General features: G+C 44.7%; 1 protein-coding gene across 14 annotated transcripts in view; it reads left to right on the forward strand.

Annotated features, from left to right (window-relative positions):
• Nucleotides 1-26,091, forward strand: part of IL1R1 (interleukin 1 receptor type 1) — a 69,945-nt gene that overhangs the window by 17,952 nt on the left and 25,902 nt on the right. The window contains exon 1 of one of the 14 annotated variants that reach the window (XM_025869061.2): nucleotides 19,249-19,399. The exons of 12 other annotated variants lie outside the window; for them this stretch is intronic. The gene's annotated coding sequence lies outside the window, so the exon portion shown is untranslated. Of the gene's footprint in view, nucleotides 1-19,248; nucleotides 19,400-26,091 lie in introns of those variants that run through there. One more of the 14 variants, XM_073897900.1, reaches the window with a different exon arrangement.

The raw sequence follows: 26,091 nt of genomic DNA on the forward strand, positions 1-26,091 counted from the left end.
CTCTGTCTCTCTGCTGCTCTCTGTCCCCACCCCCCCACCACGATAATGAATGAATGGACATGAAATCTAGAAGAACCAAATCTTGCAAAAAAAAACCCAATCTAAGAATCTACAAAAAAAATCTGATAAGAATGAGGGCTATCAGCTAGATGTTGATTGCAGGCAATAGGAATTGGCAATGGCAAGAGCCACTGGCATGTTTAAATGAATTAAATTTGCTCAAGCAGAAGGGAAGAAATTTAGTCAACATTCACAAGTGCCTCTGGGAACCCAAGGGCAGGGAAGCAGCCTGGCTCCTAGAAGGGCCGAACCAGCCTTGGTGGGGGGTAAGGGGTTGTCTTTCAGCATCTGAAGGAGTCCCTTTTCATTTTTTGTCTCCACTTCTCTCTTTTCTCTTTCTCTGAAATCTGGCTTTCTTTGCTTCTCTGGTTCATACGGAGGAAAGTGTGGGCCCCTCTCCCACCCCGCATCTCCCAAAGGCATCCAAAGGAGAACAAAACCTTTGTTTTGACTCCATCCATGACACATAGAAATAAGCTCTCTATATTTCAGGTTTGATACAAAATTCTTGGGAGAGAGCATGTAAATATTCTAGCTTTGGGTCTAGTGAATACTCCTGGCCCAACCATCCATGGCCAGGAGTATCTCCCTGGGCCTACACCTGTGGACTGGAAGTGGGGGTCAGGGAAGTTGGTTTACTTTCTTGAGAAAGAGGGGTATGCTATGCACTGAGTAGACACCAACCCAAAGGCATCCATATAAGTACAGAAAGATGGAATGCAGCCTTGAGTTAAATACACAAGTACATTTCAGTCTATTTCCTTAAGGTAACATAGTGTCCCGATCCAAGGTGTGGTGATTCAAAGGATGATATGATATAATGTCTAAGTTTCATTAGTCAGAGACATTTAACCACCGATGTACCAATGCTAGGCTACCCCTGTTACATTTGAAGGTGTGTTTTTTATCTTGTTGGGAAGAGCATTGTGAAGTCAACTTTGAGAAGCAAGCTGAGCTTTCTCATAAATACACTTTGTTTCTTTGGAATGAAGTATTCCCAGAATTCCATGCTGAAAGCAAATATGAGTACATCAAAAGCACATTTACCACAGTTCATGGTAAATGAAAGGGCCAGGGGAGATATTTCATATATGTGCTTTATATAGATGCAACAATAAAATGTTATGGTTGAAAATAATGTACCCTCATACAATTCCAAGAAAATATAGAAATATGAGTAGAATGTCTTACATGGATTGTTCTTGGTTGATGGAGAGTGAGGAAGGGGACATGGAAGAAACTGTAGCAGGAGAGGAAAGGAGGGGAGACAGTGGGGAGGTTTCTGAGTGAGCTCATTTCAGTGGAGCACCCAGATGCTATCCTCACTATTGAGCCAGGGAAAGGTCTGACAAGGGTAACGCGGGAGATGGCAGAGTGCCCATCCTCATAGCCCTTGAGGCTGATGGCTGGGAGGATCTTCTGGAGGCTCTTTCTCAGCTACTCCCCAAAGATCTAGAACCCACTGATCACTCAGCATGTGCTGTGTTCTCCCCGCAGAGCAACTTGGTAGGAAAACCACAGTAGAAGATTTACTCTTGCAACTTCGTCTTGGCTTGAGAGAATAATTCTGAGCTGAGATTTAGTTTGGCACAGACAATGTTTTTTCCCCCCTTGGTCAGAAGTCTTGGTAACATTATTCTTTCTTGGACTAAGGGCTTCCTGGGAGAGTGAAGGGAAGAGTTTCTTTTTTTTAAAGATTTTATTTATTTATTTGACAGAGACACAGCGAGAGAGGGAACACAAGCAGGGACAGAGGGAGAGGGAGAAGCCGGCTCCCCACTGGGCAGGGAGCCCAATGCAGGGCTCGATCCAAGGAACTGGGATCATGACCTGAGCCGAAGGCAGACGCTTAATGACTGAGCCACCCAGGTGCCCAAGGCAAGAGTTTCTGACATGGGTTGAGGGCAGTTACAAAGATGAGTTCAGAATTAAGTCACATTTAGCAGCCAGAATCCACCTGGGGGCACACAGGTGAGAAATGAGAGTAAGGAAGATGTTTAAAAAGGTGAAGCACAACATGTTAAGAACTTTCGGCCTCCCTGTGGCACTTATGGCTCCGGCCTGTCAGCCAACCTGGTTGGGTCAAGCCTCTCTCATGGTCTTGGGTGTAATGTTTCAAAACAGGCTCACAAGGAAGGTGGAGAGGGTCTCTCACGGGTAGGGGAGGGGGGTAGGGGGGTTTCCTGTGAATTAAAGGCTTCTTTTGTGATGCTTTGGATGTTGCAAAACTTGGAATTTGAAATGGTTTTCCTAGAAGACTTGTCATTGAATAGGCCACCAAGTGAGATGAAGTCAAGGGTGAAAAAATAGACAATAAGGACAAGTCAAAGACAGTAGTGATGTCATCTCCAACCAGTAGCCTTGTTTTGAGGGATGAATTAGATGGTTTTGATCAGTAGTTCTTAACTTCAACGGACTTAATGCTCTTTTTCTTAAAAAATATCTTATAAATGCCCTCTAGTATTCTATAATGAAATTTACTGTTAACATTTCCTACCTACACATGATATTAAAAACTTAACAATAGGGGCACCTGGGCGGCTCAGTTGGTTAAGCATCTGACTCTTGATTTTGGCTCAGGTCTTGATCTCAGGGTTGTGGGATCGAGCCCCGTATCGGGCTCCACGCTCAGCACGGAGTTTGTTTGAGATTCTCTCTGTCTCTCCCTCTCTCTCTGACCCTCCCTCCCCCATTCTCTCTCTCTAAAATAAATAAAATCTTTAAAAAAAATTTAACTATATATTACCCTAACCATGATGTGAAGGAGAAATGAAAGTTATTTCACATTCAGTTCCATATGTGCAGACATGGGTATGACTGAACCAGAAGACACAAAGAAGCTGTCAGATGCTCGCAGTGACACACAGAGATGTCTATAATGTGGCAGCTGCAAACACAGAGGGCAACAGTCTGTCTCCCTGGAGATTCACCTATCATTAGTGGCATTGCCTTTGATGATGTGATTTTCCCCAGTGGTGAAAAATCTTTTTTAAAGTTCCAGAAAAAATAAAGTTCTACTTCCCCTCAATTTTTGTGGTAGCTGCATCTCCAGTACATCTTAAAATGGCACAAAAATTACTCTGTGCTTCTTTGAAAAACAGAGTTAGGCTCCAGACTCAGGTTTTATCCACATTCTGGTCTGGTGGGATATTTGAAAGTTTTGTAGGATGGAGGACATTTTATTGTACAGTGCTGTCCTGGGTATTGCAGAACCTCTAGTATCCCTGACTTCTGTCCACTAAATGAAGTACCTACCCAAAGAAACAGCCCAAAGTACTTACATCTAGACTTAAAACTCCCCTAGGGCAAGCTCCACTCCTTCGAAGACACATTATCTCATAATCATGGGTTGGAAGAGCCCTTGGGGCGATTGTTGGTTAACAGGTGTTGATCTGTGGAGCGGTTGGTAGACCTTTAGTCATACAGATTTCCAGGCACCATCTGTGGTGAGATTCTGCTCAGAAAGTAGGGCTCTAGAACACGCATGAGATGCTGGTGCACTGCCAAATGTGGGGCCCACTGACTCAGCCATTTCTCTATCTGATTCATGGGGCCCTTTTCCCATATCTAGGGCCAGTGGCTATCCAGTCTGGGTTTTTTTTTATTATTTAAATGATTTTATTTATTTATTTGACAGAGAGAAACACAGCGAGAGAGGGAACACAAGCAAGGGGAGTGAGAGAGGGAGAAGCAGGCTTCCTGCAGCACAGGGAGCCCGATGCGGGGCTCGATCCCAGGATCCTGGGATCATGACCTGAGCCTAAGGCAGATGCTTAACGACTGAGCCACCCAGGTGCCCCTTCAGTCTGTGTTTGAAGGAGGAGGGTTTGAACATCAATTCTCTTTCCAGCCCACTTATTAGTCCAAATATAAGCAATGAATTGGAACAGTTCCTACATAAATCCCTTTTCTGGGTCCTTCCTTGTATATGGCAGCCCGGGAGATGGCTGATGGGTGATTTGGTCTTCAGCCTTCTCTGCTCTGCTCATTCCCATGTTCAGACCCCCTCACTTCATCAAGGGTGAGAAACACTTTGCTCCAGGTCTCCATATTGTGAAGTCTGCTGAGTCTGCTCCCCACCTACCCTTAGAAGGATCCAGGACAGATAAGTTGTCTTCATGCTAACAACCTGCGTATTCATGACTGGTGCCTGGTGAGACAAAACAAAGATGGTTGAGAGAACTATAACTGGTTGTGGAAGAGTTGGGGCAAAGAAGATAAAACATTGTTAAATGGAAGGGATGAAAAATACTGAAATCAAACATACAAGAGCCTTCAATGTGCAGAGTTAAGTGATTCATTCATTCGTTCAGTAAATAATTGAAAATGTACCTACTACATGTCAGGCTTTCTTCTAGACAATGGTAGTACAACAGTGAATGATACAGACCCAAACCCTACCCTCATGGGGCTTACATGCTAGGAGGCATAGACGGTTAAGAACCAAGATCCCAAGGTAATAGAGACAATGAGTTAGATGTTATGTGCTCTGAAGCACCAGGAGGGACTTCAGATAGGATACGGGTGTGTGTGCACACTCGTGTGTGCATGTGTGCTTGGGACATCCAAGGGCTGCGGCTACCTCTTTGGCAATGAGGTGGGGAATTTCTTTGGCAATAGTGATTTGGAGTTTAGTAGTGGAGAAAGAACGGGAAAGAGATATTGCGGTTGTTAAGACAGGAAATGATTCAAGTTTTGGTAGAACTTTTTAACAATGAAAAATGAAGAGAAACAGAACAACTTTGGCATGGCAATAATTGAATTTCTGAGTTTACGTAAGGAATATTGAGAAACTTCTGGTTGCAAACTGACCTTTTGTTTGTTTTAAGTGCTTCATTATCTTTGAGGACTGCTTAAATTTCAGTGCCTGATAGCTCTTCACGTTACCGACAAAATTCGTTGTCCTATCCCGCAGAGAACAAGTTCTTTACATTTCACACTTGGTTACTTTAGACTTGTGTTTGTGCAGAAATACCAGGCTTTTTAAATGTGGTTTTGGTTAGTGTTTTTGGAATGAGGAATTTATCAGCAGTGGGTGGTAAGTCCATACTCTTTCAGCCAGAAATACTGATGTACTCTTTACCAGAAAATTCCCTATTCAAAAGTGACATCACATTAGGAGTTTATGCCAAATAAAGCTTCTGTAATGTTTGCTTATTTGCATATTATTCAGTTAAAAATACTGTCAAGTATATTCATTATCTGGGATTTTCTCAATAACTCTCTGGTGTAACTGGGCAGGTATTTTATACCCATTTCACAGGTTAAAAGATCGTGAGTAAGTCACCCAAATTTAACTAATGTATGGCAAATAATGATCATTTCTATTATTGACTATGTATTAGACCATGTTTAAATGCTCTTTACATATTAACTTATTTAGTCCTCACAATAACCCAATAAAGCAGGTACTATTAGAGAAGTTTAGTGACTTGCTCAGCACCACACAGCTAATACATGATAGAACTGGGATCCAAGCTACGGTAGTCCAGCTCCATTGTTTACACTTGTAAGCACTAGGCTATTCTCCTTCTAGTTGTGGAAAGCAGACTTCCCATATTTTAGGGTGTTTTTTACTTCACAAACAACGACACAACAGTGATAAATGGCAGGGCAATGAAAGGTCGCAATATGAATGGCAAAGACCATCGGCTTTGGAGAATGAGCTGAGTCCCCATTGGGTTATTCCACTCACTGGATAATCTTAGGCAAGTGCCCTAAGCTTTCTGTTTTTGTCTATAAAACAAGGGCATAGTGACACAGTTCATAGTGTGGAAAGCATAAATGTGATGTCCTATTAAAGCATCTAACTCACTGTCAGACACATAATAAGAGCTTGATAGTTAACACATTTCCTTCCTTCATAAATGATCAGTTATGAGGCATGGGTCAGATGAAGAGTGGGAACGTTATGATGAAGGAGATTGGAAACAGTATTGGCAATTTCACAAACCCTTTGAGAAATTCGGGGTGGGACTTGTCCTACCTAAAAGAGCATTTCAGATCTCAGTGATGAGTTAAGACCCAGTTCTTTGTGGGTCTTACTGGTGACACTTATAGGGGTTGCTGTTCTCTGAGTTATCATTTCAATGTCTGGGTAAAAGATGAAGCAGCTGGTGGTGGAGGTGATTCTCCCTTCTGACTTCTTGATCTGCCCTTCGTCCTCGTTCTTGGGGAGATGCTTCCATGAAGTACACAGGGGTCTCCATAAAGCTGCAAAAGCTTTAGGTAGAACAGAGGTTCTCAGACTTATCAGCTAAGACCCCTTTAGGCTCTGAAAAATTATTGAGAACTTTAAAGAGGTTAGTTTATGTGGCGAACTCTATTGATTAGAAATTATTAGAAATTAAAACAAATTAAAAAATAAAACCTTATTGATCATTTAAAAATAAAAATAAATTCATTACCTATGAACACAAATAACATTTCTTTTACAAAAATATATTTTGAAAACAAAAAAATTGGAAAAGTAGCATTGTTTCACATTGTTCTGGAAATCTCTTGAATATTTGGCTTAACAGAAGACAGATGAATTCTCATATCTGTTTCTGCATTCAATCTTTGAGATATACATCATGTAGCTTCTGGAAGACCCACAGTATACTTGAAAGAGAATATATGTGAAGAAGACACATACCGTCTTTGAATCATTATCAAAGTAGTTTTGACCTTGTGGACCTGTAAAAGGATCTCAGAGACCTCTGAGAGCCACTAATATAAATATATTTTCTTTTTAACAATTTTTTGGAACACTCATAAAATTTCCTCTCAACTTCTCCCTCCTGATACCTGTATTCAACCAATCACAATTGCTAATAATTCTTCCTTTGAAAATCTTGGGTTTGGCAACCCTGGAGATAGGTAACTTGGTTCTTTGGACTTTATATATCTTTCTCCCTCCCTCCCTTCCTCTTTCCTTTCTTTTTTCCTTCCTTCCTTCCTTCCTTCCTTCCTCCTCCCTTTACTCTTCTTTCCTTTCCACACCCTGTGGCACAACCTTGGTCTCTCTGCCTCTGGGACCTATCAGTTGCCACAATGTCCTTTACCTGACATCATTCACAATTTACTTCCTTCCTCAAAAGTCTCGGTCTTGGATAACATTTATTAATTCTGGGTTATGTTTTATAAATATTTCAAATATTTTCCAACAAAATTGAAAGGAAAAATTTTTTGAGATGTGTAAAGAATTTTAGACATGTTCATGGCCAACTGTCATGGAAACTCTGAAAACTGTAGCCAAGTTCTGCTGCCAGCAAGATTGACTAATAGGATCTGGATTTACTTCTCACCACAGACAACAAAAAACCTGTGTAAAATGCATGAAACCAGGGTTTTTAAGACACTGGACCTCAACCATTGAAGGCCAGGGACCCCTGAGAGACAGAGAAAAAAAAAATGAGATAAGCCCTGCAATTGCTCCTACTTACCGACTTGAGAGAGCTTCCAGGCTATGGAAGAGTGTCCAGCCACTTTCATAGGGAGGGGAGACCCAGGCAGAACTCAGCAAACTTCCCAGCAAACTGAATTGAGACAGAGCTAAGGGTCAAGGGAGACCAAGGTAGCTATAGTTCACAGGATGGATACCAGAGGGGAGAGCTGTAATGAGGAAGAACTTCAAGTCTGCAGGGGGTCCTCCTTAAGAGTGTAGCAGAGTATGGGTGAGCATATGTGTGAGGGAACTACCTGAGGCCAGAAAATGAACCACCCTACAGGAGTAGATGAAAGAGTAGCACACAAGGCCAAGAATAATTTCTGTTCCCACCAGCCAGACTGGAGAACCTCATAACCTGCAGGCATTTGGTAGAGCATGAGGATCAAGTATTTCAGCAGTGGGGCAAAATGAGCCCCACACTGAATGCTGTCACAGCCCTGCCTAACATGTCATAAAGGCAAGACCCAAAATAATTGAGGCACTTCCAAGAACTAAAATGCATCCTCCAACACAAAAATATGTGGCATCCAACAAGTTAAAATTCACAATGTTTGGCATCTAAAAAGAAATTACTGTGATTGCAAAGAAGTAGAAAAATAAAGAGGAGAAAAAATCAATCAATCAAAATGAACTAAAAACCTACACGGATGTTAGAATTAGAGATCAAAACATTTGAACAGTTTTTATAACTATATTCCATATGTCCGAAGCAGTAAGCAGAGAAGTGGAAGATATTAAAAAAATATATATATCCATCTCTAACTTCTAGAGGTGAAGACTGCAGTGTCTGAGATCAAAATATATTGAATGAGATTAATATCAGATTGGATGTTGTGGAAGAATAGATTAATGAATTTAAAGACACAACAATAGAAACTATCAAAATGAAACAGAGGAGAAAAACGAATGAACAAACAAAAGAACAGAGCATCAGTGAACTGTAGGGCAATTTCAAGCGGTCAATTACACACATAATTGAAGTCCCCCAAATAAAGGAGGGGTGGCAGAAGAAATATTTGAAAACAATGGCCAGAACTTTTCCAAATTAGATGAAAATTACAGACCCATCGATCCAAGAAGTTCAATGAACCCTGAGAAAATACATTACATTCGGTGATAATCAAATTGCTTAAAACTGGTGGTACAGAATAAAATCTTAAAAGCAGTCCGTGAAAGAACACACAGAAGAACAGGGATGAAAGATGGCAGATTTCTCACAGAAACAATGTAAGCCAGAAGACTTTGAAGCATTTCTCTAAAGTACTGAAAAAAAAAATACTGTCGACTTAGAATTCTATACACAATGAAAATATCCAAATACAAAGGCAAAATTAAGCTGTTTTAAATGTACAAAACCTGAATTAATCACCGGCAGACCTGCACTACAAAATATTAAAGGCAATCCTTTAGGCAGAAGGAAAATGATGACAGGTAGAGATCTGGAGCTATCCAGAGGAATAAAGTGCTCTTGAAATGGTAATGAAATTATGACTTAAATTTCTTTAAAAGAAAATTGACTATTTAAACAGAAGTAGTGATAGTGTGGTGTGAGGTTTCTAACATATACAAAAGTGAAATGAATGACACACATAGCAGAAAAGCCAGGCAGGGAAAGATGGAACTATAGTATTGTAAGTTTCTTCTTAAAAATTGAATTATAATTGGCATAAAATATCATATTAGTTTCAGGGGTACAACATGGTGTGATGATTTTCTACATTACAAAATGATCACCTTTACCCTCTGTCACCATACAAAGTTATTACGATATTATTGACTATGTTCCCTATGTTGTACCTTTCATCCCCATGACTTATTTATTCTAAACTGAAAGTTGTACCTCTTAATCCCCTTCACTTGTTTGCCCACCCCAGACCCCTCCCCTGTGACAACCACTAGTCTGTTCTCCATATCTATGAGTCTGTTTCTGTTTCATTTTGTTTTTTAGATTCCACATACAAGTGAAATCATATGGTATTTGTCTTTCTCTGACTGACTTATTCCACTTAGCCTAATATCCTCTAGGTCCACTCATGTTGTTGCAAATGGCAAGGTTACATTCATTTTTATGGCTGAGTAGTATTCCATTATATATATATATATATATATATATATATATATATATATATATATATATACTTAGCATAACTATCCTTTTTTTAAAAAAAGATTTTATTTATTTATTTAACAGCGAGAGAGGGAACACAAGCAGGGGGAGTGGGAGAGGGAGAAGCAGGCTTCCCGCCGAGCAGGGAGCCTGATGCAGGGCTCTTCTTTATCCATTCTTCTGTCGATGGGCACTTGGGCTGCTTCCATATCTTGGCTATTATAAATAATGTTGCAGTGAACATAGGGATGCATAAGCCTTTTCAAATTAGTATTTTCATTTTCTTCAGATAAATACCCAGAAGTGGAATTGTGGGATCATATGATAGTTCTGTTTTTAAGTAAGGCTCTTACATGTAGAACTATATATCATTTGTGGAGAAATTTTCAGCACAAAATGCCTATTTAAAAAGGCAGAAATGTGTTGGGACACCTGGATGGCTCAGTTGATTAAGGGTCTGACCTTGATTTCAGCTCAGGTCATGATCTCAGGGTTGTGGGATCAAGCCCTGCATCAGGCTCCATGCTCGGTGGGGAGCCTGCTTGAGATTATCTCTCCCTCTGCTCCCCATAGGCAGAAAAGTGTAAAATCCATGACGTTGGCCTCCACTGTAACCGGAAAAAGGAAAACAAATTGCACCCAAAGCAAGCAGAAGATAAGAAGTAGTAAAGATCAAAGCAGAGAGCAGTGAAATAGGAAACAGACGTATAATAGAGAAATCAATGACACCAAAAGCTGATGCTTTGAGGAGAGCAGTAAAATTGATAAATCCCTGGCCAGCATGATCAAGAATAAAAGAGAAGACAGAAACGTCAGTATCAGGGCTTAGGTAATATCACTGCACTACATAACAAATAATAAAAGGACAATTATGGGGGTGCTTGGGTGGCTCAGTCGTTAAGCATCTGCCTTCGGCTCAGGTCATGATCTCAGGGTCCTGGGATCAAGCCCTGCATCAGGCTCCCTGCTCGGCGGGAAGCCTGCTTCTCCCTCTCCCACTCCGCCTGCTTGTGTTCCCTCTCTCGCTGTTAAATAAATAAATAAAATCTTTTTTTAAAAAAAGGATAGTTATGCTAAGTGAAATAAGTCAATCAGAGAAAGACAATTACCATATGGTTTCACTCATATGTGGAATATAAGAAATAATGCAGAGGATCATAGGGGAAAGAAGGGAAAACTGAATGGGAAGAAATCAGAGAGGGAGATAAACCGTGAGAGACTCTTGACTTCGGGAAACAAACTGAGGGTTGCTGGAGGGGAGGGGCTGGGGGGTTGGGGTAACTGGATGATGGGCATTAAGGAGGGCACGTGATGTGATGAGCACTGGGTGTTCTATGCAACTGATGAATAACTGAACTCTACATCTGAAACTAATGATGTACTATATGTTGGCTAATTGTATTTAAATTAAAAAAATAAATAAACGGATAATGACAGAATATTAGGAATAAAATTATGTTAAAAGCATTGACACTTACATGAACTGGAAAATTTCTTTGAAAGACACAAACTATCAATCTCACTCAAGGAGAAATAGATGACTTGAATATCCTCCTATCTATTAAAGAAATTGAATTTGTGGGGCGCCTGGGTGGCTCAGTTGGTTAAGCAAGTGCCTTTGGCTCAGGTCATGATCCCGGAGTCCTGGGATCGAGTCCCACATCGGGCTCCCTGCTCAGCAGGGAGTCTCCTTCTCCCTCTGACCCTCTTCCCTCTCGTGCTCTCTGTCTCTCATTCTCTCTCTCTCTCAAATAAATAAATAAAATCTTAAAAAAAAAAAGAAATTGAATTTGTAGTTGAAAATCTTCCCAGAAAGAAAATTCTGGGCCCAAATAACTTCCCTGGCAAATTCTACCAAACACTTAAGGAACAAATAATATCAATTCTGCCAGACTTTTCCAGAAAATTTAAGAGAAATAAGCACTTCCTGACTCATGAGTTCTCCCCAACTTTTTGAGGTTAGCATTACTTGGGTATCAAAACCAGACAAGATATTACAAGAAAAAATAACTATAGACCAATATTCCTCATGAAGAAAGACATAAAAATTCTCAACAAAATACTAGTAAATCCATTCCAGTAGTATATAAAAAAGCTAATACATCATGGCCAAGAAGGCTTTATCCCAGGAATGCCAAGTTGGCTTAGTATTGGAAAGTCGATAAATGTAAGTTACCGTATTAATAAAACCAAAAAAGAAAAACCATATAATGATCTCAACAGATGCAGAAAAAGCATTTGACAAAACCCAACTTCTATTCCTGATAAAAATTCTCAGAAAATTAGGAATAGAAGTGCACTTCTTCAACCAGATAAAGGACATCTATGAAAGACCTACAGATAACATCATAGACTGGAAGCTTTCCCCTAAGATTAGGAACAAGGCAAGAATGTTAACTTTCCTCACTTCTATTCAGCGTGGTACTAAAGCATCTAGCTGGTGTAAAAAATCAAGAAAAGAAATAAAAGTCATCCAGATTGGAAGAGAAGAAGTAAAACTCTCTTTATGTGCAGACAGCATGGTGGTTTACATAGAAAATCTTATGAAATCAATAAAAAGCTACTAGAACTAATAAGCGAGTTTTGTGGATCACAAGATCAATATGCAAAAATTCGTTGTATTTCTATATACTAGTAATATGTAGTCAGGCATCGAAAATTAAAAGCCATACCCTTACAATCAATAATATCATACCAATATTATTGACATCATTTTCTTATCAGTAATATGAAAAACCTTGGGATAAATTAGAAAGATGTACAAGGTCAACATGTGAGGGGGTAGCGATGGAGGCACTATTCTGCCCTTGAGCCCACTGTGTGCCTGCACTGTTCTTGTCTGTGGTCTCTGCTCCCTGCCCTGCCTGGCTTGGGTTTCTCTCTCTGCAGATACTATTTCAGTGTTTCCCAATTGCTGTCTTTTACTGGGGCCTCCAGGTACCTACTTCACTACTTCCACACAGCAGGGAAAGTGGAGAAAGTGTCCAATACTTTCTATGCATTGTGTTTTATTCTCGACTTCCTCTCCTTTTCCTGGGACAGCTTAGGGCTTTTCTTTGCATTCAAAATCTTACGCACTTATGTTTCTCACACTCTTAGGAAAGCCTGGACTCTGGGTGCCACCTACACCTCTTCTCTTTGGGCACCTTCTCTGAGACTCTTTCTCTGTGTCATTATTTTGATGTCCAGATTGGGAAATCGCCAAGTTACTTGACAAGCACACACTTAATATGTCAAAGCAATAGGGCAAAGCACTGTAAATGATTTTTCCCCCCCTTGGAGAATAACAAAAAGGAATGACAAAAATGTAGTGTGGTAAGATTTTATAATGCTAACATAATTGTATTTTAAATCTTTGGTCTCTCTCTCTCTCTTTTTTTTAAATTGAAAAGTAATAAATATCTTGTTGCTGATTTTATGACCTTGTGTTGCCTCTGCTAGAAATCATTGTGGGTGTAGCCAAAGTTTGGGGTGACACTTACCATAAAAAATTTCTCTGCACTCTCCTCCTTACCTGGTCGGTTGACTACTTCTGACATTCAGGGTTGTATATAAGTATTTTGGGACAGGGGATGGAAAGATCCACTCTTTCCTTAATATATGGTTCCTGTCCTTGAGGCTCTTATGTTTATTTTCATTAGAAAAATAAAAATATAGACATGAAACAATTATGGCAGAGCATTATATTGATGAATGTAAAGTAATTACGAAAAATGAGCACATAAAATCTGGAGAAAACATGTGCTCTGGTGTGATTTAGCTGAGCAATGAAAGATAGACTGAGCGATGACATGGTTGATTGGAAGGAAAAGAGGAAGGTGTGAAGAAGATTCTTGCTTAGGTATAGATTTAAAATGAGCAGATTGTTTATTTTGGATGAAAACTAGCATGCCGGAGAAGGACCCTCTAGTCCAGAAGCCTTGAATTGTCTAGGCTCTAGAGTAGCAGTGTCCAATAGAACATTCTGCAGTGATGGAAATGTTCTATGGCTGTGCATCCAATATGGTAGTCACTAGTGATGTGTGGCTATTGAGCTCCCGAAGTAGAGTTAGTACAACTAAGGAACTGAATTCTTAATTTTATTTAATTTTAAATAATTTAAATAGCTTCATGTTTCTAGAGGTCCCATGTATTGGATAACACAGATCTAGAAGAATACAAGAGGGAGTCCTCGGACCCACCTCCTGAGAGCTACGCATAAGTCACACTCAGGGGACCTTCTGCGTCTCCTGTCCAAAGTCTGGTCTAGTCTGGATCCTAAATCTTTTATGCCATTTTTGGCGGAAATGATATTATAGGCTTCTACCGTTGTCACTCTCAGGAGGACTCAGAAGCCCAGCAGCACTGGCCTCCTATGAGAACAATACCAGCTATGTTCTAGACTGTAAGCCAAGCTCATTAGGTCGAACTATCCCAGAGTAGGAACAGCTCAACACCCACCACCCAGGCTCCTAATTCAGTTATTTTCCTATGAGGATGCAAGAGGCAAAGAAGGAATCAGTGGTATTATTGCCTCTTCTCTCAACCTTTGGACGCAAGACAGAGAATTTTCCCAGCTCCCATCCTAAGGGCAGTCATGGGAAATAGTAATTACTATTGGACAATAGTCCACCTGCTGCTGAATTGTGGCCAAATTGTTTGTTGTGAGGAAAAACAAAAGAATGGAACGGGTGTTAACATAATCTTTGGACATTAAAAAAATGATTCAACAAATATGGCACTCTTGAGTCTGGCCAGATTTTTCTTTTGCTTCTATTGTCAGAAGTAGTGGCCTGCTCTTTACTTGTCCAAGTACCTTTGTCTATAGAGGCTTACTTCTCCTGGGTTTCTCTGTTTCTTGGAAAACCATTGAATAACAACACTAGAAACTAAATCATTCTTGCAGTTAGCACTTGCTGAAAAGTACAAGGTTATAGCTATTTCTTTTACTCAAAATAGCATATTTAAAGCTAAGCCTGTTTGATGATCCCATAACTCTCATTTTCCCTTTATTTGCTGGTGAGATAGTCATAATCACAATCTTCAGGAAGTCTGTAACTGGGCAGTGGTCAGAGGTGATCCTGAAGGAAGGAGGCTAGGTGTCATTTTAATTCAAAGAGACCTTGCATGCTCAGCTGACTCTGTATGGTACAGGACGGGCCAACAGAGAGTTGTGACATATTCCCGAGTAGGGTCACTGCTTTGCTTACCTATTATTGTGTTACAAACTCAGTGACTTAAAACAACAATGTACTATTTTGTTTTTCATGGTTCTGGGGTTTATGGGACTCAGCTGGGTGGTTCTCCTTTGGAGACTTCCCTGTGGATACAGTCAAATAGCGGCTGACCAGGGTTGGCTGGCTTAACATCCAAAATGGTGCTCTCCCATGGTGGGAGTTGGTTCTGGCTGTCAGCGGGGGCTGTGGACTAGAGTGCCTCCGTGTGACCTCCATGTGGTTTAGAACTTCTAATAGTGTGGCAATCTTGGGGTAGTAACATCTCTTACCTGACAGCTTTGGGCACCAAGAGTAAGTGTTTCAAGAAACCTAGGAAGAAGCTGAAAGGTTTTTGATGATGTGGCCTCCAAAGTCCCAAAAAGTCAATTCCACCTCATTCTATTGGTTGAAATTGGTTGAATAAGGCAGCAAGACCAGCCCAGATTCAAGGGGAGGGAAATTAGACTTCACTTCTTGATTGGAGAAGCAAAGAAGTTGCAGCCATCTTAAATCTACCACAGTGATCATAATAAAAGGGAACCATTCAGAGAAAACAAATTGACAGGGATATTTGGAGAGGATCGAAGAATTGAAAGGCTGCAACATGAACCTGGATTTTGGAAGGTGCTTGTGGAAAAGAGAAAGTGACAAACATGAGACAAATTACAGGAAGCTTGCAGAGAACCAAAGATGGTGGGACCGTGTAGAAATACCAGGGAAAGCGTTTAAGGCAGGCAGTACTTATGTTATGTTTAATGATGAGTTTAAGGAAGGCAGTGCTTCTGTTATGTGTCTTGTATATGACTGAGGACAAAAGCTTCAATAGGCCCTTCTCAGATGATGTGGGAAGCTGGTCACGGCTGCCTTCTGGTTGGTGATGGGTGGTTTGGTTATTGGTGCTTTGATTTTCATTTGTTGAACCAATGATCGAATCAGGATCTGGCATAAGAAAGAGGCCACCAGTCTGGTTCCGTTAGGTACAGCTGTTCTTAGAAGCCGCTGAGTCTATGGGTCTCTGGCACTTGCTGTGCTGTTTCTGTGTTGTTAGCATGGAAAAAACCAGGTGCAAGAAGCCGCTTGCACTCAGTTGCTTTCACTGAGCAAGATTAAAGCCGCAATTAGGGCGAGAAGTTGGCGGGGCTGCCGGCTGCATCCATCTTTTCATCCTCCTCTTATAAAGGAAGTTAAATAGTTTATTGCCCGTGGCAACTTTATGATATTCTCCACTTTCTCCTCCGCTCCCATCTTGAGGTCACATGCAGCTTTCTGACAGGGAAAGGTCTTGCAAAAGCGGAGGGATTTGAACGGGAAGACGATCAGAGAAACTCACATCTAACTGCTTGGAAAAGGGACAGTGTTGAGCCAATTAAAACTGAGAAGTGGCAATAGTGGGAGGTACTAAGAGACACAGATTGAAAAAGTGGTTATTTGGAGGTCAGGAGGTGGAAAATGTGTGAAAGGAACGCAAAACAAGGCTGTAGAAGGAAGTCCATGTAGGACAGTGGTTTTTAAATCTCTCAGGGAACACTGTGGTTCTGTGAGCAGTTACTGGCAGTTCTATAAATAACAAAAAATAGGCGTAGCAAGAATCACAGAGGCCCTGTGTGCAAAGATATAATTTTATTTTCCACAACAGAAGTCAACTTAGCCCATGGATCCTCATTTCCATCTCTAGCACCAGAAAAAAAAGTCTTGCCAGTTCAGAGTTGTTTAGTCTCCACGGGCTCGAGAGTCCGTCTCCTCTATTCAGAATCCTTTCGTTTCCCAAACCCTTTTGTCCTTCTGGACTGTAACTGAGGTTCTTTGGAGGTGGTGGAGGTAAAGGGCATGGACTGCTCACAGCTTGTCTTGGTGTCTGGGGAGGGTTTCTGTCCATAGGTCACCTTCTGGACTTAACGATCCCAGCTGGGATCACGCTTGCCCCAGTGTCCCCAGCTGCAAGGGCTGCTCTCAGTGTTGGCCTTCTTACCCCTTAGCAGTCCCTTTGGAGGCGCTGGGGACTCGGAACACTCTGGGAGTGTTGCGTCACCGTTTGTGAAACAGCCTGTCCTCAGGGCCCAGGCAGCTCTGAGGTCATAGCTGCCCCTTGGCACAGACCACTCGGGACACAGGGCTTTGCTATGATGGTCCTGATGGCCTGTGACACCACCTCGGAGTCTCAGAGAGGGAAGGGTAGTGAGGGACACACACTCTAGATTGTGTCACGAGACTCTCGATGTTATTTCTGTTTCTCATAAGTTTTTGTCAAACACATCTGACATCACCTTCATGAAGGGGTACGTCTCACACACTCGCATTCAGAGCATTTGCGTGGTGCTGAGACCAGAGTACAGAGGGGTGACAATCTCCACCTCGTGAGTCTCCAACTCCAGGATGAAGCAGGGCAGGTGGACACATGAGCTACCCCGGAAATGAAACAAAGGGAAGAAGAAGTGGGGGAAAGTGGTCGGCACGGCTGAGTGAGGGAGGAGGTGAATTCAAGGTGCCAGACAGGACAGTAGTTATAGGTGAGAAGGGGAGGTCTTCAAAACCCATCCTCATATTAGAGGGGTGTTTGAGTGTCCTATCTGAGTCTAGGGGCCTATGTGTCTAGCAGGATGGTTGGGGTAGGGGTGCGTGGGAAGCATCAGAATATAAAGAAAAAAAAACAAGGAAAAGTATAATTTTAATTTCTACATGATTGCAAAGGCCAATTTTACTTTCGACTTGTAAACTGTTTAAAAACCTTCACTATAGAAATGGTGAGATGTGTTTATATTCACCAACAATGCTAGTTCTGCAGCATTGAGCCTGGCCTGCTTATTGTAGCTTCCGGTGGAGGATTCACAGTAAGGCCATCACGATGGGGCCTTGGGCTTAGAGGAACAGTTGTTCCCAACCCTGGCAGCACGTTGGAATCACCTGGGAGTTTTAATAACACTCACATTTGGGCCTCAGCCCCAGAGATTTTCATGTGACTAATCTGAGCATCAGTGGTCTAGATCTCTCTCCTGGTGATCCCAAGGTTTCAAGAACCACACTCTAAAAAGGAATATTAAAGAGATGGGGACATCTGATGAATTCTCCCAATATCATATTACTGGCCCCAGAGTTGAGCCCGTTCCTTGGAGAAAGAGGAACCAGATGCAAGCGCTGGAACCAGATAAAATTTAAAAAAGAAAGAAAGAAAGAAAGAAAAATTGTCATCATACCAGGCCACAAGGCAGCATTAGGATTGATGAGTTATTGCTGCTGGTTTCTTTATCTGGGCCAGTGGAGGCCAGGGTTATCTCAATTCTTGGGTTTCTGACAGAGCTATCAAGGGACGGGTTAGGGAAACCAGCACCTGCCGAGCCTGGAAGGGATATAGGAAGGGAGTGTGTGAGTTCTATTAGGAAGGAAGGCATTATCATCTACTCAATGTTTCCTCAGAGGAAGATGGCTCATTAAGTCCTCAAAACAAGTCAGGGGCTGGTCACTTGCTGGAGGTGCAGAGTGGAAAGGGAAAACCTGCTTCCAAGCCCCTGGCTGTTGGGCTTAGAGCCCAAGGCAGCCACTACTGGTACCCCAGCGTCCTTCCCTCCGCCACCAAGGTCCACGCAGGATCCTGGCCATTCATTGCATTCCTCTGAGTACTGGTTCTCATGTGCAAAACCAGTGGATGGGAGTAAGTGGGTTTTAAGCTGAAAAGAATACCCAGTCTGGCCAAGAAGTCTGGTATCAAGACTGTACGACCTGTAAGCTGCTTTTTCATCTGGGCACATAATAACAAATAGGTGACTCCTGTGTTGTATCAACCCCGTACTTGGCCCTGGTTTACAGTATTAATTTGCGTCATCTCCCCATGAGATGGGTGCTGCGACGATCCTTTTTCACAGAAGAAACGGAGGTCCCAAGAAGTTAGTGAGTCCTGCAAGGTCACAAAGCCAGTGCGAGAGAGCCAGGGCCAGGCCTCAAGGCTCCAGTGGCTGACCCACACTGTCTTGTCTCTTTGGCTGGAAAGTGTGGGGCCTGAAAGCCCAGTGGTGGCTCGCGAGCTCGATTCGCCCAACTCATGCCCAGGGACCCCGCTGTTGGGTGGTAGCCAGGTTGCGATGTCCCGGTGAGTCGTCCCAACTCACTTCGGGTGGGACCACCGTCGCTGCCCCTCCGTGGTGCGGGGACTCCTGGCCCGCGGGGTTACGCGGGGCAGGGCGGCGTCGCCGGCTCCTCGGCTCCTCCGGGTAGGCGCGGGGCACCCGGCCAGCTCGCTCCCTCCCGGGCCCAGCCCGCCCTGGCGTCTCCGCCCGCCCCCGTCCGTCCCCGCCCGCGGCGCCCGAGCCGAAGCCCGAGCCCGAGCCCCGGCGCAGCAAGAGCCGCGCCCCGCAGTTCCCGCGCGCGAGGGCGGCGCGGTTCCTGCTCGTGCCCGCGCCCGCGCCCGCGCCCGGACCCCGGAGCCGTCCCGGAGCGCGCGGCGGCGGCGGCCGGGAGGGGCGGGAGCGCGCTCGGCCGGCGCCCCCAGGAGCCCGGGCATGTGACCGCCGCGCGCCCGCGCCCCGGAGCCCCGGAGCCCCGGAGCCCCTCGCCCGGCTCCCGGGGCGCTCGCCCCTGTCGCGCTGGGCCCGGGGCCGTCGGGGGCTCGCTCAGGTAGGAGGAAAGTGCAGTGTGCGGGGTTGGCGGGGCAGGCGGTCGGGGCGGGGGGTACCCGCCGTGGCTTTGACACCTTTCCCCTCCGCACCGACCGCGCACCCTTGCTTGTCAGTTTGTTGTGGAAGAAGGTGATGGCGGTGAAATCTGTGGGGTTTTGTTTGTTTCTATTCCTGTGTGAAGCCGGAATAAGAGTTGTTCAAATCCCTTTGGGGGCGAATTTGCGATGGTCCTGGAGGTTGTTCCAGGGTGTGTGTGTTTGTGTGTGTTTGTGTGTGTGTGTGTGTGTGTGTGTGTGTGTGTGTGTAAGTAAATTGCTTCCAGGCATTTGACTCCAGCCAAGTTCAGCTGCTTCGGGAGTGTCCCTCTCCGGGGTTTGGGCTCAGAGGGGTCATTCTGGTCAATAAGATTAGGGACTAACGGCCTACACAGTGGGGGAGGGTAACTTGTGCCGCCCCCCACCCCGGAAGGGCTGATGCTGAGTGTAGCTACAAACAGACATGCGGAAGACATTCACAGCAGGCAGGGCCAGTACCTCACAGTTTATAAGGCCCTTTACATTTCTCTTTCATCCCCCCCAGCAGTCCTGGAGAGACAGGCTATTATCCCTTTCCTTCCAGAGCAGAGTGAAGCAGAGGCTTAGACTGGCACCCAGAAGGAGATCGAACCCTCTGGACTCCAAACCTATGCCTTCTGCTTTACCGCACGATGGCTCCCAGGGTCAGTGCCTACCAGGGCTTTATCCTCTGTGCTGCTGAGGGTGCCCAGATTCCTGCCAGGAACTTTGCCTCTTTGAATAGGGTGTGGGCACCCTGGCTGCCCACAGGCTGTCCCCAGTGATTCCCACTGGCAGGAGATGCTCCTCAGATGGGCATGTCCTAGGGGTTTTAGCTCCACAGCCTAGGAACCGAGTAAGGGAAGTCTCGGCCACCGATGCCGTGGAGAAAAGGGGAGCTGAGATCCATTCAGCATTGGAAGGTGCTGTCTGGGTTACCCTGACTTGGTACCAAGCTTCTGGAAGGTGAATGTATCAAATGGAACTCCATGAATATTGGTGAACTGAGGGGAGCCAGGGGATGCAGTGGGGCGAGGGGTGGGGGGTCGGTGGGGGGTGCGGGTAGTGCTGGGAAAGTTTGCTGCCCCTTTCCCCACCCAGTTTATGTGCAGTTGTGGGCATCTTTTTCTCTCTTGACTGCTTTTAATTTCTCATTTAATATCCTATTTACTATTTCATTTAATATTCTGTATTCATATCCTGTATTATGTTTTGTACTAGACAAAAACGGGGGGCCTTTGGGATGGGATTTGATGAGTGAAGGGATGTGGAACCCCTTATTTTCTGTCTTATTTGGCTAGCTGCCACTGTACTGCGTGTGGAGCATCACTTGCACCTGTCCACCCTTGGGTAGCCTCCATGTGGTTCCAGAAAGAACGTTTGACCTGAATTCTCATATGACCTATGCATGGCCGAACTACAGCCTCCTTTTTTTAATAGGCTCTACTCAGCCCTGTGTGGCGTAATGTGGCAAGGACTTTCTTTATGGCCTTTTTTTTTTTTTTTAATAGGATCTTTTGAGTAAATCTTTCACTGTTGGCGAAACACTGTTTAAAATTAGATCCACTTATTTATTTAACAAATGTTTATTGAATATCTACTATTCCAAGAACTGAGGATAGAGCAGCAAACAGGACAGATGCAAATCCCTGCCCTCTAATGGACATGAATCCTCTTGGTGAAGCCCCAGCACAACTGCAGTCTCTCTGCATAAGGAGTTTCTTTGAACTTTGCCTCTTTGAATAAGGTGTGGACACCTTGGCTGCCCACAGGCAGGAAACCATTCAGTGTCTCCAGTGGAGAGGGCAGAAAGGTAATGGACACAGATATGGCTCCCGGGTTCCTAAGGATTGGCAGGGGTGCTGAGATATACTCTAGGGCTCGGCTGTGCCCTCGGATCAGGGAAGATGGAAAACTCGTGGTTGGGATGCATTGGTGGGAAATGGGCGTCCACCTGGAAGCAGGTAGAGATGTTGTCAACAAGAGCTTCTCATTAGTCCGTGTGGCAAAGCTGGACAATTGCAGTGAAACTACCATAACACAGGGGTAGGCAGGTACAGAGATTCTGCTACATGATGGACCCACTGTGAACTTGCCTGTTGAAGGAAGCAGGCCTCAGGAGGCACTGGGACTCACTGGCCGTGGTCCAGCCCCATGATGTTCCCTATCTACTGCTGTGCATAGGAACTGGGTTTGTGTTTTCCTTTATTTGAGGTTTCCAGGAGGTCAGGCGGTCTTGCAGCCTCTGTTCCGTCAGCAGCTTTGTGCCTCGCTCTCTGCACCCTTGCCCATCCCAGGAAATGTGCTGCAGCCTCCAGGCCATGCTCAGCACTTGGGAGCGTGTGGAGGAGCCCTGGCCCCAGAGTGATCCCACCAAGTGTTGAAAGGGCCTGGGGTTTCCGAAGGTCCCTGTTCACCTGCATACCTATTTGTTTTTTTTTTTAATTTAATTTAATTTTATTATGTTATGTTAGTCACCATACAATACATCAACCTGCATACTTTTGAACTCTGTGCTGTCTCTTCTCATACACGTGGCCGAATAGCGGAGGCTTTTTTTTTTTTTTTCCATTCCTACCTGTTCCGGAAAGGATTTATAAGGTGCCATAGATTAAAAATCGGATGAAAGAAAACCAAGAGTGGAGATGAAGTGTCCCCTGAAATGAGTCTAGAAATGCATCAAACGTAAACCTTCATGAACTATATATTTGCAGAGTTGCCAAGTTGGGCCTGCAAATAGGGAAGTAAGCCGGTGCCCCAGCCTTGGCTATACCTTAGCATTGCCTGAGGAGCTCTGATGAGAAATGGCAGGACTTGACCACAGAGCAAACAAACTAGCATCTCTGGGGGTGCGCCCAGACACTGGTATTTTTAAAGCCCTCAGGTGGTTCTAGCATGGAGCCAATGTTGACAACACCGATATACTTTCCTGCCAGAAGTGGGAGAGGGGGAACCTGGTGGGGCACAGCCGTCTGTGTCTTCAAGATGTAAAGGAGGTGCTCAGGAGAAGTGAGAGAATTCCTGGGACGGAGAAGAGTGGGAACTTTCCCCTGCAGGTCCCGGTTTAGGAGGTGCCAAGAGCAATTTTAGTCTGTCTCTTGAAATGATTCCCCATTGCCAGTGCAGTTGGGTAACCGAGTTTCAGGTGGACTTAGGGTGCTAGTAGGAAATGGGGGAGGTGGCTTGTGCACCCCGAGTTCTTCCATGTGTGGCCTCCCAAACCAGAGAATGTAGGGACCCCAGCAGATACAGCCCATGACTCCTGACCCTGAGTTCAATCAAGAGTTACATGCCGTTGCTTCAATCAGGGCTTCTCAGCTCATTCAGAATCCGCTACCCATTATTTTAATGCAAATATTTGCAATTCTGAAACAATATAAGAAAACTTACCCGCAACGGAATTTCCAGCTAATCAGTATAATAGCTAGATGTAAAGAATCACTATGTGGATGGATGCTTGGGCAGAGCCAAACTAGAACCCAGTGAAGCCACTAAATGCGTTGTGGAGACTGGACTATAACATCGCAGGGGACGGCTCCACGTGTGGTCCAGAACAGAGACATTCTGGTAGGGATGCAAGTACCCCTGAATGATGAGTGACTTTTGCTCAGGGTCTAAGGTCTAAATGGTAGTCAACGCCGGTCCTCTCTGTTTTCACAGTAATCATATTTCTGGAAAATTCAGTATGTCTGAAAAGTGTGCCAACAGTAAATATTCTGTATAAGTGTAGATGGAGTTAGGAACTAGGCTCCCCAAATGATAAATGACGTGCACGGCTTGGAGGTCATGCAGGACAAGAGACAGTCTTTACCTTGCGGAACTGCCCTGTGTTGTTCTGGAAGTGACTACTACTCAACGCTTTGTTGTGATCACCCAAAGTGTCCCCTTCTCCATACTTTCAAAAGTGCTCCCTTAGCAGCCATTCCAGCCCCTTTGAGAACCAGGGGTTTCCCCTCATCACTTGGTAGTAAGTGATTAAAGCCCTAATGCCACTGTGCACCCTGACAGCAGGGCGCGGATGGGGTGTAAGCCAGCCATCCGGAGTGCACTCCTGTTGACTGTTACACGGGGTCATATTGGTGGTGATAGAAATCAGAACAGTGGGGCCGTGCGCCGTGAAGGGTGGCTAGTAAGGGACACAAAGACTCTTTAGGGGAGGATAGAAATGGTCTGTATCTTGATGGGGTATTCCTGGGGTATACAGTTGTCACGGTTAATGGAATTCTACACTTAAGACTTACTGTGTGTTTCACCGTGTGCATATTATATCTCAGTAAAAAAAATCCAGAGGAGTGAAGACAAAGAAAAATTCGTACAGAGAATGTCTAGTCCGCCTTGAGTACCCATAACTCTCACTTTGAAACGGAGCTGTTGTCACTGGACCAGCGGGCAGTGCTTGGGGACAAGCCCTGGGAGGCAGGACTCAGTATGGAGGCTGTGGCAAGCGGAACTGGAGCCGTGCCAGAGGGCCGACGGGGTCAGGCAGATCATTTGAGAGGGGACAAGGGACGGGAGAGCAGGGCCTTTCCCATCACCGGGTCTGGTTGCTGTGATCCAGGAGCCCTAGCAGGTTCGTTGTGGAGAAACAGACCCTGTGTTAAAATTCAGTCCAACCATCAAGAGGCTTGGGTCTGGCCCATTCCTGTCTGTGGCCCTCTGGTAATGGTAATCCTGCCCCTCTGTGCCTTATTTTTCCCTTTGCTGTTAAAACCCACGTGAAACCACCAATCTGGTGGCTTTGTGCCTTGTCATAGCTGAACAACTTAGACTGCCTAGCAACACCTAAAACCTCTGTGGCTGTTTTTACTTTATCTCCATATCCCTGTGCACGATAGCCTTTGATGATTAGAAAACCTTCCTTGCCTTGTTTGCGTGAGTAAATAAGCCAGATGAATCTGCTGTGAGCCAGGCTTTTGGATCGTCTGATAAGAAGATCGCCAAAATTTCAGTGTTTCTCAGACCTTCCGAGATGATGAGTGTTTCTGTTGCCTCCGTCATGGGAGTGGTTTTGTTTGTTCATAGTTCTGTATAACTTTTTCTCTGGGGGAAGATCAGGGATAGCCATGCTGAACGAACACACGGTGGGGTTTTAGGATGTCTGTGTGTGGTGGGGTATGTGTCACTCTTCTCTGCAGAAGGGAAATAGTCGTATCATACCGTGGTGACCCCCAGACTCCTCTGTGTCCGCACCCTGGTTCTCCTTCCATGTCTCGAGTGTGGAGCCATCCTGGGGGGCCTCCTCAGTGTTAGGGCGAGGTTGCTCTGTCTGGCCCCATGGGTGTGACGTTGTGTGGCCCCCATGGTTTCATTTCCCGTGACTGGGACCGGGTAGAGATGATTGTTGTCTGTGTAGGGCAGTGCCTCCCAGATTTTACCACCAAAGGACTCCTCTTGGGAAATGAAAAGTGAATGCTCAGGCTAGCACTCCAAAGTGGCTCACCCTAAGGGCTAGTTCTTTGATGACTCATGTTTTACCTCTGGGAGATTTTTCTTTCCATTTCATAATATAGCAGTGTTTTCTCTAATATAAAAAATGACTCTGCCCAGAAAATCCTTGAGTCGAATCAGTACCCCAGGAAGTTCGACTCTGAGTTCCCTGGCTGAACACAGCTTCCCCTTGGGGATTTGCAGATTCTAGATTAAGAAACAGGGACTTGTGTAAGCCCAGAATTCTAAAGAATCTTCCACAATCACGTGGTTCTATGGCTTTATGAGTAAGTTCCTTTACACCTTGTCTTGAAAACTGACATTTTTGGTCTTAACGATACTGGAGACTGTTTAATTGCCATTTGAGTCCTTATAACAGGTGAAGATCATAATTACAGGCTTGATTTTAATACCATGCCCCGCTCCCCATAGGTGTTCACGATGGTTCACGTGGAGGTGTGACAATACGGAAAAGGCTGAAGAACCTGCTTTCATCTTTGCTTCTTTCAGGGAACAGTCCCTCCTCAGTTTTACTCAATGTTGAATAGTGCGTGGGATGAGAAGTCATATTAAACGAGGCTGTGTATGTATTTGTGAGGCACTCAGTGTGAAGAGTGAGCGGGTAGGCGGTGGAAATGTGAAAACTGCCAGTAGGATTTCCGTTTAAATTTCAGACGTGGGGCCCTTCAGGTCCCTGGAAGGAGGAGGAGGCTTCTGCTGTTGTCTTCCCTTTCTTCTTGGGTTTCTACCGAGGTGTGGCTCCTGCAGAATTTCCCTTAGAGCCAGGTGAGAGGGGTCTCATCCAGGCCCTGTACTTCAGAGGGTCCTGTGCTGCTTCTCAGCCAGCCGCGGGCCTCAGCATGGCCAGGAGTCTGTGGGGCTAAAAGGATGTGCCTCCTCGGAGCCTGTGCCCACCAGCCTGGCCGTAATCCAGGTACCCGGGACCCTGGAAATTCCTTGTCCAAAGAGCCTGGGCAGAGCTTATCTATAGGTCTCTTTCTTAGGTCATTCCCCTGTGGACTCCCGCCGCTATGCCTCCCTGATCTGCTGAGTGGCCCGGGCTGTATGGGCGGGGGGAGGGTAGACTTGGATGTGTGGAGCGGGATGTCTACCCGTATGCACGCTCAGGGCGCCTCATGATACGTGACCGAGCGGGGGGGCCATCCAGGGAGTCCAGCTGGGAGGTTGACGTGGACAGGAAGAGCACAAG

Source organism: Callorhinus ursinus, unplaced genomic scaffold, assembly GCF_003265705.2.
Source record: "Callorhinus ursinus isolate GAN/ISIS: 27379988/994484 unplaced genomic scaffold, GSC_fseal_2.0 scaffold10, whole genome shotgun sequence".
NCBI classification, from domain to species: domain Eukaryota; kingdom Metazoa; phylum Chordata; class Mammalia; order Carnivora; family Otariidae; genus Callorhinus; species Callorhinus ursinus.